Source organism: Chionomys nivalis, chromosome 15 (assembly GCF_950005125.1).
Source record: "Chionomys nivalis chromosome 15, mChiNiv1.1, whole genome shotgun sequence".
Taxonomy (NCBI): Eukaryota; Metazoa; Chordata; class Mammalia; order Rodentia; family Cricetidae; genus Chionomys; species Chionomys nivalis.
The window spans coordinates 12,779,395-12,794,552 of record NC_080100.1 but is presented as its reverse complement, the minus strand read 5'-3'; the positions used below and the strand labels follow the sequence as shown (position 1 = coordinate 12,794,552).

The 15,158-nt window shown below is 35.0% G+C and overlaps 1 non-coding gene across 1 annotated transcript; it reads left to right on the top strand.

Annotated features, from left to right (window-relative positions):
- Positions 1-14,801: 14,801 nt before the first annotated feature.
- LOC130887693 (U6 spliceosomal RNA) lies at positions 14,802-14,903 on the top strand. The gene has a single exon (XR_009058388.1). It is a non-coding gene; the product is annotated as a U6 spliceosomal RNA (small nuclear RNA).
- The last annotated feature ends 255 nt before the right edge of the window (positions 14,904-15,158 follow it).

Here is a 15,158-nt window from a genome sequence, read left to right as displayed (position 1 = left end):
ACTACCGTCACATTAAAGAGGAATTTTGATCAAAAATGATCGCCAAGAATACTCTTTAATCATCCTAAAACATCGTTAAAAAGATGAAATCCAGTTGTTAAAAAATTAATTATTTGTAATAAAATTATAAAGCAAAATCTCTATATAGCTTATATATAATATATATCATATAAGATGACATATTCAGTAAGTTTATTTTGTCATTCTGCACTTTAAAAAATAAAATCCTTATGAAGTTTTGTCTTTAAAACAGCCCTCATATTATTAATTTATAAAATGTTAAAATTATATACTTACAAAATATAAAATAATGACAAAATATTCCAGAAACAACTATGACCTTGGTTTAGGGATTTGATGACTACACTTGTTTTTCTCCTTGACTACATTTGGAAAAAAAACTAAAATCCAAAAGTGGAGGCAAATACCTATGATGGATTTTTGCTTCATTTCAAGAGAAAGATCTACTTCTAATCTAGATTTTTTTTGAGGTGGTACTACATGCCTTTAACCAAGGTTATCTGAGAGGAGAAAAACTACCTCTTATTTGGACCATGGCTTCTGCTGGAAGAAGGAAGCTTTTGGTCTTTGCCTATTTGTTCTTTAGTTGCTAGCAAACACATTTCTTGAAAAACTTCCGATATTCCTCATTGGGATTCTATGATGTACTGATGACCGGGTGAGACATCACCCTCAAGAACTGAAAAAATAATGGATTCTTGGACTTGTGTTCGTGCTGGCTATTATTGGATCAGCTGGACCACAGCCTGTAGGTCATTAAATTAGATCCTCTTGTGAGAAAAAGAAAAGGGTGGAGGAAAGAGGGAGGGAGAGATTCATTCTGTAAATTATGTTACTCTAGAAAACTCCATCCAATACAGTTATTCATCTATCCTCTATTCTTTTTTTTATAGAATGTGTACAGTTTTAAGATTGAAGAGTTGTTCTTAAAGTATCTTACCATCAAATCTGAAGGATAGGATCAGTTACTCAGTCAACAGTACACATAGCGCTATGCTTCTAATGGAAAGCTTGATGTTTCACCATTTGTTTGGAGATGCTGAATTCCTGCATTGTGATTAGAAAGTCCTGAATAATGTCTAGGACAGACTCAACCCACAGCTCCCCTTCTTCAGTTTTCAAAGTATGACTTTGAGGAAATATGCTTAGTTAAGTGTCTTGGGAGACCAGTTGTCAAAAATTACCACATTACTGTGTTTCGTGGTTTGAGTGAAAATAACTCTCATAAACTCATAGGCTGTGGCACTATTAGGAGGTGTGGCCATATTGAAGCAAGAATGTCTCTGTTGTAGGAAATGTGTCATTCAGTGTCGACTTTGGGTTCTAAATACCGGAGTCAGGTCCAGTGTCTCTCTCTTCCTGCTGCCCACTCATCCCTATGTAAAACTTGCAGTTACTATCCAACACCATGTCTACTTGCTAGTTGCCCTGCATGTTGTCATGATGATAATGAACTAAACCTTTCAAAGGTCAGTCAGCATGATTAAATGTTTGTTGTATAAGAGTTGTTGTGTTCAAGGTATCTCTCACAACAATAGAACTGTGAATAAGACACTGTATACCCAACCCCTGGAATAACATTTTCAGTAATTCTTTGCTACTAAAAACTGCCTATTTATGAGATGCCTGATTTGAAACTAATACCACTTACTGTTTAAGAACATACTTTAATATTTTATTTGAATAATTATACCAAGTGATAATTCAATATATTAATAATTCACTCTCAGTTAATGACTACCATAACCACAATTTTCCTAATTGCTATGAAATCTTCCCATATCACTACAAAAGATAAAAAGACATGTCAATCATTATTTACTTTGCATAACAAATTTAAATTCCTAAGGTAATTCTTTTGATTTTGGCATACATTCCATGCATGTTTTGACATATTGAACCAAGTAAGAGGTTATGGTTGATTAAGTGAACTACCTTAGATTGTCATTTTTCAGAAGAACAAGACTTTACTTTGTAACTTTTGTTTCACTATGTTTTCCATTATTTTTAAAACATCTATCATTATGTAATGCATTTAAAGCTATCAAATCACTCTAAACTGACATACTTCATGAATCGCAAAATGTTAATGTTATAATTTCTAGGGAGTATTAAATCACGAAATATTTCACAATTTATAAATAAGAGCAAACAATGCCTAATGTTTCTGTAAAAGCTGTAGAGATAAAACTGCATGATAGCACTTTCACAAGGATTTTATTTCTTCCATTGTAAAGACGTAAAATTAACTTTGATGAAATTAAAAGTACATTTAGTTTCATGAGATGTGTGTGTGTGTGTGTGTGTGTGTGTGTGCGCGTGTGCATTACAGAGAGTCAGGTTATCACCATGTGGTCTTGGTTGTCCTGTAATTCGCTATATAGACCAGGCTGTACTGGAATTCACTATGTAGACCAGGCTCTATTAAAATTCACAAAGTTCCTTATGCCTCTGTTTCCTAAATTCTGAGATTAAGGTTGTGCACTGCTACATCTTGTTTTATGAATTATTTTATTCACTTGTAATTCATAATGCTTTATAATAAGAAAATGACAGAAATACTTCATAATAACTCAGAAGAAAATTTAGGTGATGAACTCCTACCTTCAGTGGCTTCCTTGAGAATTACAATTCTGACTTTAATATATATAAATTTAGGATATGCAAATATATTCTATGGCTCCAATTTAAACACATTTTAGAGATGAATATGCAATAAAGCAATGATAAATATTATTATTGTAGACAAATATGTGACATTTCACACCATGAATCATTAATGAGCAATTTTATTAGAATATACTAATTGGAATTGCCTGTTATTTTAAAGAGATATATTCAAGTTTTTCTTTTTACTTTGATTATTTTAATAGATACAAATCATTTGGAGAACACAAGTAGAACACTGCTTTAATTGCTCTGGTTCCAGCATTTCATGCATCTGCTGAGTACTCTGTCAGTCTATCTGCTAAGTACTTTAATGTGCATTATATTATTTATATTTACCCCTATTTTTATCTCAATTTTATTGATTAGAAAAACAGAGCCGAGACACAGAATAGTTTAAAATTTTATGTAGAAATAAAGGGATTTCAGAGTCCCATGATCTAAACTGGAACACTTCTCAACCACAGTCCTAATTTCTTTCTTCCATCTGCTCTGTCGACATCTCCCCCATCAACACGTTCATCTCATACCTCTGTGAAGACTCCCTTGGAGTCAGTGAACTCCCTTACCAGAGACATGCCGAACACCTTGTCCAGGGCTTCACCAACAATGCGTACTTTAAGAAACACTGGTGATATGGGATTCCATTCTGTATGCTGTGAATATGTTTTATTACCATTTGTTAATATAGAAGCTGTTTGATCTATGACTGGGTAGAATAGAGATAGGTGAAAAGGTAAACAGAGAGAAAGAAGGCAGAGTCAGGGAGACACCATGTAGCTGCCGAAAGGAGAAGGATGCCAGAACCTTACTTGTAAGTCACAGCCTTCTGGTGATACATAGATTAATAGAAATGGGTAAATTTAAGATGTAATAATTAGTTAATAAGAATCCTAAGGCAAAAGGTCAAAAAGTGTTGTGATTAATATAGCTTCTGTGTGTTTCTTTGGGACTGAACTGCTGTGGGACTGAGAAGGACAGAAATTTCTGTCTACACACTGCAAATAAAATGTAATCTCTTTTTTAGTATTCTTCTCAGGACCAAATTGAGGATGAGGCTTCATATGAAATTGGATTTTACCATCAATGTGCTGGTCATTTGTAATTTTTTCATTTTCTTTTTTTAATCCAGGAAAAGGAGGTAAATATCACAGCTTGCTGTGGCCAGTGATATACATTTCATTTGAATAAAACTGACTTTTCTAACTGAACAGTTATAAATTTCATGTCGGCTGTTTAGGAGAATAAGCCAGTTAATTTACTAACGCTCTTTTTATCTACCTGCCTCATCACTGTTACATGTCACTTACTGGGACAGTTTGCTACATGAGCATGTGAGTAACCTGACAGCAGGGAAATGGAACAGATGGAAAAGAAAGACAGCCAGATAATTACCATGGAATTTCCTCTTTGGGAGGTTTTCCATGCCCTTCCATTTCTGCTCCATTTAGGCATTCAAATGTGGCATTGACACTTCATAGCACAAAAAGTCATATTTCATTCTTAGGGACAGGTCAAGGTGCAGGAATGATAGATTTATGACCATGCCAGGATCATTATGCAGCAAACTTCCAAGAAAAGCTTGGTCAGCTCATCACATACTCAGATTGTTACAACAGTGGAGGTGACTTTGATCTCGATTCCTCTCCAGAGTACTTCAGAACTCAAGCATATTTGTATAATTACCTATAAATCACTTCAACTTTCAAAGATTTTGAAGAAATTTTTAACACCAGTGATAGGTAAAACAAGAGGTATTTGCTTCTCTTGTCTCATTTCCGAGTCAATTGGCATGTTTAAATTCCATGCTGTAGACATAAGATTATCAGGTGCTTGCTTTCCATGTTTAGCCTGTTTCACTCAAATGATGAATTCCACACCAAACCACACTGTCACAAATGACAGAATTTTTAATACCTGAGACTCCTCCACTATCTGGTTAACAATTCTTATTCGCTTTTCAGTTGATGGAAACTTCTATTTCTCTGTATCTATTAGGAACATCCAATATTCATAGATTGATGCAAAAGCTGATTTCATCTTGTTGGAATATTAAAAAGCATTATTTCTTATTGACAGTAATGTTTTTTTACTCTATATTAGAGCTCTGCAATTATTATTAAATGAGTCTTACAGTATTTCTAATACTCTTCAAATAGTTTTCTTTAATTTGATAATTTGGATATTAAATAGCTTTCTTTCTTAGGTGTCAAGAATGTATAAATGTTAAAATAAATCTAAATAGTGTAATATATTATGCTCATTGTTTGTAGGAATCAACTTGTTGATGGCTTCTTAGCTTCATCACAGCCAATAACAGCTAGGTTTTGGGGGCTTTGTCATCCCCACATCCATCTATTTTGGGGAAAAAAATTTGGAGTAAACACTGCCGACATGCCTACATTTGCAATATTCTTTTACTTTAGACCAATAACGGAACACAACACTCATAATCTTCTGCCAAGCACTGTTAACATCCTGTCATTAATTCCTCAAAGGGGATCATCCAAGTCCATCCAAGTTTATTTTTCAATTCTAAATGTTTCCAGCAATACTTCTCTGTGTATGTGTCTATGTATGAGTGCTTGTGTTAGTGAGATACAGTATATACACCTCTTTACATTTGTATGAGTATGAATGTGAATGTGAGTGCATGCATTTCCTTCATGTTCCTCTATGTGAGAAGTAAAATTCAACTTGTGTGTCCTCCCTTATTTCTATTGATCTATTCTTTTTAAATATGGTCTTTCTCTTTTTTCTTTCTTTCTTTTTTATTATTACTTAAAAAAATACCAGTCCAAATTCCCACTCCCTCCCTTCCTTCCAGTCCTCTCCCTATCCCTCCACAGACCCTCCCCTCCACCCCTCCAACCCTAAGGGAGTGCCATTCACCCCACCCTGTGGAAAGTCCAAGGCCCTTCCTACTACATCTAGGTTGAGCAAGGTTTACATCCAAAGAGAATAGGATTCCATGAAGCCGGTATATGCAGTAGAGACCCATCCCAGTGTCACTATCAGTGACCCCTCAGTCTGCCCCAAGTATCAGCCCCCTTCAGAGGGGCTTGGTTGTTCCCATGCTCGTTCACTCCCAGTCCAGTTGGAGTTGGTGAGCTCCCATTAGCTCAAACAAACTGTCTTAGTGGATGACCCCCTTATGGTCTTGACTTCCTTGCTCATACTCTCACTCCTTCCACTCTTCAACTGGATCTTGGGAGCTTAGTCCAGTGCTCCAATGTGGGACATTGCCTCTGTTCCCATCTGTTGTTGGACAAAGGTTCTATAGTGATATTTAAGATAATCATTAGTCTGACTACAGGGTAAGGTCAGTTCAGACACCCACTTCTCTATTGCTTAGGGTCTTAGCTGGGGTCATCTCTGTGGGTTCTTGGGTATTTTTCTAGAGCCAGGTTTCTTGCAAACTCCATAATGGCTCCCTCAATCAAGATATCTCTTTCCTTGCTCTCATAACTGTCCTTCCTCCATCTCAACTATCCTATTCCCTCAAGTTCTCTTCAACCTGAATCTAGCATTTGTAAACTCCAGGGAGAAAGTATATTCTTCCATTTATATTCTATAGGGAAAGACTAGGTAAATTCATGATCTCTTTCTGAATTATTTTACATGCACACACACATATATATACATGCTTATATGTATATATATTAGTGTATATATATGTATATTTATATTAGTGTGTGTTTATGTATCCTACTAAATTAATTCAGTGTTCCTCATGTATATGTACAATGAAATATGATAACTTGGCACATGGGATTAGATAACACGTAATGGAGTTCATCTCTGAAAATTGACTAGTGTTGGTTAACACATTGAGTTTCCACTAGATAATTGTGAAATTTGTGAGTGACCCCATTTTACCCATAGTGCTACTTTATTAATTTTGGCCATATCTCTGAAGAGGTTAAAGAAGGGCTAAACCCACTGCACACTGCACCATCTCAAGGAAGAGGGGATGAATTATCTACAAAAGCTAGATGTTCAAACCAGAGACAAAGACAGAGATAAATCCAAGAAAAACTATCTACATATACATATTTTATCCCATTGTCTTCTTTATATCCAGGCAGATTCAAATGTAAATGGTATTAGGAAAATAATTCATCATGAATTATAGTTTTAGAGATTCAGCCATTCTTCCCTACATTCACTTTCCCTGCATCCACCCTTTCATTATTTTGTGGACTAACACAATTCTTGTTTCTACACTGAGAAATGATAAGACTCAGTCTAGCTTATAGGAATGATTTCAGAGGAGAAAAATAATCATCCATCCTACCCAGCTTTGAAAGCTGTGAATGACAATAATGACAAGCCTAGCAATGCATGCCCAAGTGACACTCATGTTATGGGAGTAATCACCCACATTCTGAATAGATTTAAGAATGTTCTATATCCTGGGAGCCATATCTGTCACCAATGAGTCAAAACTCTGTGACTAGTTCAAATGCCTAGTATTTGGAAGGATGTACCGTTATCGATTCTGCTAAAAGAACATAGTATTAAACTTATTCTTGATTTACCATTATAACCCCAGATGAGTGCATAACTCAATCCTCATTAAAGAAATTTATTTTTTGCAGTAGATTATAAGTAACACAGAAACTCACAACAGTAAATGTGCAGAGAGTAAAAAAATGCAGACTGTTTACCTAAATAGGACATATATATATGTCAACCCCCCTCCTCCAAATGCTCAGATATAATTGCAAAAGAATGGTGGACCATTTATAAAAGCCAAAATTGGTTGACTATTTCAAGGAAACATAAAAAGATACATGCACATATGAACTCATAGTAGTTATGATATATGATGGTGTGCATACACAAGACCTATGCAAAATCAGCCTGATATAAACTGAGAATGGATGGGAACTTTTCACTAAATCCTGCCACTGATATTGGGAACCAATAGTTTCTGGGAAAGGAAGAGTCACTTTTCTTTAGTGATGTGAACTCTGGTGGTTTGATCATGTTTTGTGAATGATAACTCTCCCACAAGTATATGCAGAGCACAAACTGGACTTCACAAGATTGTTAGAAAACGCACACAAAAGTGACTGGATTGTGAAGGGCTGTGAATCTGGTAGGTGAGTGAATGCAACCAAAATGCATTGTATGAAATAATTAAGAAACTATTAAAAACTGAAAAAATGAATATATAGAATTAGGGAGTAAATGCTAGAGGGCATAAAGAATGAATTAGAATAGGAGATTAGTGGTTGATTATTAACATATTTCAATATAAATGTTATGAAATGGGTTTATAGTCCAGTTGGGATGTCTTGGATCAATTCTCTGTGTTAAGTTTAAACACCGGTAGTCTACAAGAGGAAGAACATGGAGGGGCAGTACAAGAGATTCTCAGCATGAGTGGTTGACTCTCTGAAACCGAAATTCATCATGAATTCTGTACCTTACATCATCTCCATTTTAATCTGCCAGAATACAAATATAACAATGAAATAGAATATGTGCATTTGGATATTTTACTTCGAGTCAACTGAATTTAACGCTATTTATGGTCTCATAATTTCCACTGAAATATGAAAAGAAGTGATGATAGCAAGTGGTTGTTAACTTGCTGATGAAGTTGATTCTCATATCTTCTGCTTCATTTGCAAGCTCTGCAAAATGAATTCTAGTCTCTGACAGGCCACTTGTCATTCTTTCCATTCTGTGAGAGGCAGCCTGCTTCAACTCAGCGCTAGAAATAGTATAGCAATACTATTGGTATTGAACAGTTCACTTGGTAAATATCTAATCCCAAATCAGTTTCAACCAATCACAATATTAATGAAAAGCCCATGATTGACATAAGAATTTATAACCCTGAAGCTAGAAATTGTGCAGCAGTGAGATTAAATGGGAAACAAATGTTTCACTACATGCCAGCAATCATGAATGATACACCCTATTCAACCTTGCACTTAATCAGAGACATTAAGATATGCTTCATAAAGATCACACGTTGGAAATAGGTTACTATTCCTATTAACATACTATAACTCCATATTTAATGAATGAATGTTCTCAAATTCAGAATAAAATTAATGACTGTTTTCAGACTTTTCATATAGCTACTAAAACTCAGATATTACAATGAATGAAAGACGTTTAAACTTTACAATATAACTTGTAATACACATTAAAACATACTATTTGAGCATTTATGTATTCAGTAACCATACCCATCAAGATCACAGAAGATTATCCTCCAAAACACACACAACCAGAGAAGAAACTGAAACTATGGTGACTTGAAAGAAAACGGCCCCCAAAGAGAGATCCACTATAGGAAGTGTAGCCTTGTTGGAGTAGATGTCACCCTGTCACAGGAAACAGTTCACTGTAGGGTTGAGCTTTGAGTCTCTGATGTGATAGATGCACCACGTGTCACAGTTCACTTCCTGTTATGTGTAGATCAAATTGTAGAACTCCCATTTCCCTATCCAGGACCCTATCTGCATGCCGCCATGCTTTCTTCCATGATGAGAATGAACTAAACCTCTGAAACAGTAAGCTACCCCAATTAAATGTTTCCTTTTTATGAGTTGCCATGGTCATGATGTTTCTTCATAGCTATAGAAACATTAAGACAGAAGTTGTTACCAGGGGCTGGGATATTGCTGGATAGGCCTGGCCATGTTTTTTTTGAAGGCATATGGACTTTGGGACTGTAAACTGGAAAATCACTTGAATGCTCTAAGTACTTGCTTTATGGCCCATACTATTAGGAGCTTGGAATATAGTGGTTTTAAGAGTGATGTGAGGGACTGGCTCAAGATGTTTCAGAAAAGAAGGATTTTTGTATGTTGCTTAAAGTTAGTTCTTGTGATATTTTGGTGATGAATTTGACCATTTTTCCCCCATGTCCAAAAGATATACCTGAGTCTAAAGTGAAGAACTTTGGATTAATTGCATTAGCTAAGGAAATCTCAAAGCAGCCTATTATAAACCCTGCTGTGTATTTACTAGTGTAAACTCTAATGAAAGTTTATAAAGAAAAAAGGAGCAAGCTGAGCAAGGAAAAATACAAAATGTACAATTTAAGGAGAAAAGAAGTTCCACGGAGTAGAATGGAGCTTTCTAAGACCTTTCTCCAAGGAGAAAAACAGGTTAAGAAATAAAGGGAGTGGTTACCTCTGAGTAACTAATGAGCTAAGTTTCCAACTTGTGAAGAGGAATTAACAAAACATAAGAGCCCGGTGTGGTGGTACATGCCTTTGTTCTCAGCACTCCCAAGGCAGAGACAGGTGAATCTCTGATTTGGTAGCCAGCACAGTTTAAAAATCCAGTTTTAGGACAGCTGAGCTTAAGCAGTAAGAAAACCATCAAAACCAGGTTGGTGGAGCAGTAATTGAACAAAGGGGCCATGTTCTAATGCAGTAAGTGACAGAACTTGGCAACTTTTGCCATGTGGTTCTGGAATCAATAACAGAAAAAAGACATTATGGAACTAATTACAACTAAGGAAAGCTGCTAAGGTTAAGCATGTGTCCTGAGTGTTCCTAAGTGGAGGCCTGGAGAGGCCATTTAGTGAAGGAAAGGTAACATAGAGGCAGCCCTATTAGATAGAACTGAAGTTCTCAATGCAGACTCATAAAGTTATAAGAACATAGAGAGCTGTGCTACAGACCCTTAGAGACCACAAATGTCAGTCCAGATTACTACACCCACAAAAACGTTCAATCACCATAGAGAAAAAAAGACATCCCATGATAAAAACAAATTTAATCAATGTTGGTGTACGAAAGGCACTAGAAGGTTCACTAGATACAAGATAACACAGGAAATACATAATCTCAGACCAGCAAAGTCAAAAGAAGAGAAGAACACACACACACACACACACACAGAGAGAGAGAGAGAGAGAGAGAGAGAGAGAATCATCCACAAAAACAGAATGAACAATAATTATTTGGTTCATATTTGTAGTATCAATGATGTCAATTACCCAATAAAAAGACACAGATCAATAGGATAGATAAACCTCAGAATAAAGGGTTGAAAAATATATTTTAGCAAATGGACCTGAGAAACACCCTGGTATAGACATTTTACTATCTAACAAAATAGACTTCAAACCAACATTAAACACAAGGGATTAAAAAGGACATATATTCATCAAAGTAAAAATCTCTCAAGGGGACATTTCAATAATTAACTTTTATGCCACAAATAATAAGTGCACTCAAATTTGTAAAAGAAACACTACTGCAGCTTAAATTACATATTGACCCTCAAAGATAGATAGTGGGATATTTCAAAATTCTACTTTAAATAGTAAACATGTCATCCAGGCAACAACTAAACAAAGAAATGTGGGAGTTATGTGGTCTTAAACCAAAAGGACCTAACAGATATTTACAGAACGTGTCTCTCAAACAGAAAAGGCATACCTTCGTCTCATCACCACATAAAACTTTCACCAAAATTGGGCACATATGTGAACACAAATAAAGTTTCAAAAAATACAAGAAAATTGAGATAATACCCTGTATCCTACCTGACCCCCATGGATTAAACCCGATATCAACAACAGAAACAACAGAAAAACTTACAAACTCCTGGAAACTGAACAACTCTCTACTGAATGAAAAATGGGTTAAGATACAAATTAAGAAAGAAATCAGACTTTCTAGAATTGAATGAAAATAAATACACAACAAAATCCTAGAGGCAGTTTTATATCACAAAGTGCCTACATTAAAAAAAAATTAGAACGATCTCATACTAGCAATTTAACAGCATTCTTGAAAGTCTGGGGACAAAGAAATCACACTCAAAAGGAGTTGATGGCAAAAAACCAAACTCAGGGCTGACATTAATGAAATTTAAAGAAACCCATACAAAGAATCATGAAGCAATATGTGTTGGTTTTTTGAGAAAAATCCAGGATTGACAAACTTCTTTTCTAAATTAACTAAAAGAGAGAAAAATGACTAAGTTATATTATGGTTTACAGGTTAGTGCTTTCATGGGATTCCTGAATGTATGAATGAGTGGATTCTAAAACTTGTTTCTTCTCTCGGGCTCTATTCCTTCCATTTGTTTGTCTTGTCCTATTTCAGTGTGATAGTTTTGTTGTCTCTTATTATATTCAATGTGATGTATTGATTCCTTAAAAAATAGACACCCATTTTTGTTATACTATTAATTCACCTTTGAGAATTATCTCTATATTTTATAACTTTTATCACATAATTTATAATCTATCACTCTTTATAGATTTTTCCATAAAGTTATTAATATTAGCTCATCTTGTTCTGTATGAATCTACCAATGGATAGACAGAAGGTCAAAGAGCCCAAATTATTTAAATATTTATAAATACTGTCTATAGAAAAGAATATTGTTACAGCTTTTGAAAATTTCAAAAATACATGGAAATTATTCATATTATATGAAGATTTTATTTCACTGATTGCATATAGGTCTTTGCTGCTTTATTTACAGTTTCTCTGCTATCCTGTAAGAAGATTCTTTCTTTCCATAGATCAGTCACAGATATCGTTTTAAAGCTTAAATAGGTTTTTTGTTACTATTCTACTGGTAAATTCATGGTCGATAAATTTTGTAGCAAGAACAGTGAAACTGGAACACTGAATGATCATTTCTCTCTTATTGATGCTATATCTAAACAGGCAAGAGTGATTAATTTGTCAACTGCAGAAATCTATATTTCCCAATTTTGTTGTCTGGAGAGTTCAGTATCAACCTAGCATTTTTATAATCCCATTCTAGGAAAGCAGCATTAAGGTATACTACTTTTCTACACAAAAGAATTACTATTATTTATTCTCCTTCTCTGGAAAAAGATGGACACCTCATGTATGAATGGAAAAAGTAATCCCTTCCTGAGTGTCTTCACTGTTCATGTGCACTGACCCATTCATGAGGAGGATTCTTCAGAATATACCCAGTTCCTAAAGGAACAATATCTTAAAAATGCCCCACGGATAATTACGTTTCATCCCGATAACAGTGTCTTCTAAAATCCAACAGAAAAGTCCTGCTATTTGTCAGAGAACTAATCCCAAATTTTCCTGCTTGTTCTACCATGGCAACACTGGCTTGTTTCCTTGAACTCTAGACAGATGCTTATTTGTTCATTCTGCCAGACATATAATTTGCCCAAATGCAACTTTGCTAACTAGGTTTGTCAAGCCATTTCTCAAACATCACTTTTATCTTGAAGGCTCATCCTAATTTGTCTACAAATGTTTTTACCTATGCAGAATTCTGGACTTTGTAGTCTGTGATTTCACTCAATATTTTTTACTTTTTCTACCTTCTTATCACCTTCTAACAAACCATATAAATTAATTATTGATTATTTCAGAAAGAAAAATTAACTTGGAGGCAAAATTTTGCCCATCCATGAAAGCTAAGATAACTAACTGGAAAATTAACAAAAGGAAAATATTCCCTAAGATATTTGGTCATTAAAAGCTCACAAAACTAAATCCATTAGTTGAATGACCATTGCTTTCTTGGTGCCTTAAAAATAAAATTTGAATATATAATCATATATTTTACATTTTTAATATTTTATTTGTATGACTAACATTGCCCGCTATTATATTGAGAGCTTAGACTATGTTGACCTAGAGAAACAATATTCATTATATAATACAAATTTAAATGTCTAAGCAGGATTTTGGGATGCATTTCTTTTCATTCCAGTTTTCAAAGAAAGAGACTTCAGAGTTCATTTAGCTTCCCAGACAGACAAGTTTTGAAGTGCACATTGAGTATAATCTCACATGAAACAAAAATAGAATAAAGTTAGATAATAAAGAACCGTCACAGAAACCTCACAATATTTTCCTTCAGGATATGTATTCTACTGCTGATAGAATTAAGAGTAACAAATAGTTATGTGCATAATGTTAATATAAGTGAGTCATGCAAACAAATCACAAAAGTGGACCATTCTGTGGAGAAAAATAAAACTTTATTTAGGAAACAAACTGCCCAACTGTTCAGTGAGAAGAGAGCAGTAATGTGGTGGGAAACAGATTTTATTTGATAGTCAACAGGTTGGGAGTCTTTGACCTGATACAGGGCACTCAGCTCTATCAGACTCATCAGCAATTAGACACCCTTGACTGAGGTGATTGATCATTTCTGGTAGATAAGGGAGGTAGTGACTTTCTTGGTGAATAAGCAAAACAAAACAAAAAAGTGACAACAATAGCAATCTTCACCTCAAATGCCCATATCATAAATGCTTAATTCAGATGTTATGCCACCCACCCCGATTCAGAACGAAATGTGAAACAAATACCCACAAGAGTTATAGACTTCTGAAACCCTGAATAGCCAGTGTTAGGAAAGTATTATTCTGTTCACATAGCATTCCTGTAATATGTCAAGGGAGAATTTACACAAAGTGTATTTTAAAATGATCAGCATAAGCTCAGACTTTCTTAGTTGATCTTAAAATGATTGGCTTCTCAGCCTCCTGCTGTTCGGAGTTGGGCAGTGATTGTCTGGCTTTTCGGTTCTATTCTTGATGACAAAACTGAAAATTCTCTTAGTACTTCCTTCTGCAAACCATAGTGCTGCAAATACTTTAATTTCTGGGAAGACTTGTCAAAGAATAGTCTTCTGTAAATCCATATACAAGTAGAAATCCAGTCCATTCACAATGAGAATACAGCATATCCATGATAAGCTGCCAGGGTGAGCACACTTAGCGAGTATCTTCCCTACCTCTTTGCTTTGGCTGCTTCTGTATCAAGAGGAAGGTCTTCTCACTCCTACCTCTCTATTTGCTGCTCTAGCCTTTATGTAGGATATGTTATGAATTGAGAAATCACCAACTTTTGCCTACCCTCAGACCTAAAACCTTATAAAATAAGTAACTCTCCATGAGTTGAAAGCCAACCTGACTAACCAACCAAGACTATCTTGAAAAAAATAAAGGATTGGGAGTAGGTGACCAGGCATGTGCAAGTCTCTCTCTGACACACACAATGCCATAAAAAGACAAAGGAAAGGGATCTAAACTGGATTGAGAATAAGGCTTTTGGTTAGCATGTGTGAGTTTCTGCCATCCTTACCCAGTATTACAAATAAAAGGGAGTGTTCTCTTCGGCAGCACGTATACTAAACTAGGAACAATACAGAGATTAGCATGACCCCTGCACATGGATGACAGGTGAATTCATGAAGTGTTCCATATTTAAAACAAAAATAATCAAAAAATATAAAGGTATTAAAAAACAAAGAGGGAAAGAACAAAGAGGAAAAGGAATGGGGAAAGGGTTTAAATTCTTCTAGAACTATTTTAGAAATGCCTTGAGAGATTCAGCACAAAGTGCTTCTAAACTAATGAAATGACTCGACAATTTTCTAATATAGTAAGACCTACTAAGAAACTATGACACCAAAATAAATTACAGAAAATAGAGGTATGAACAAATACACAGCCGATAAATAGA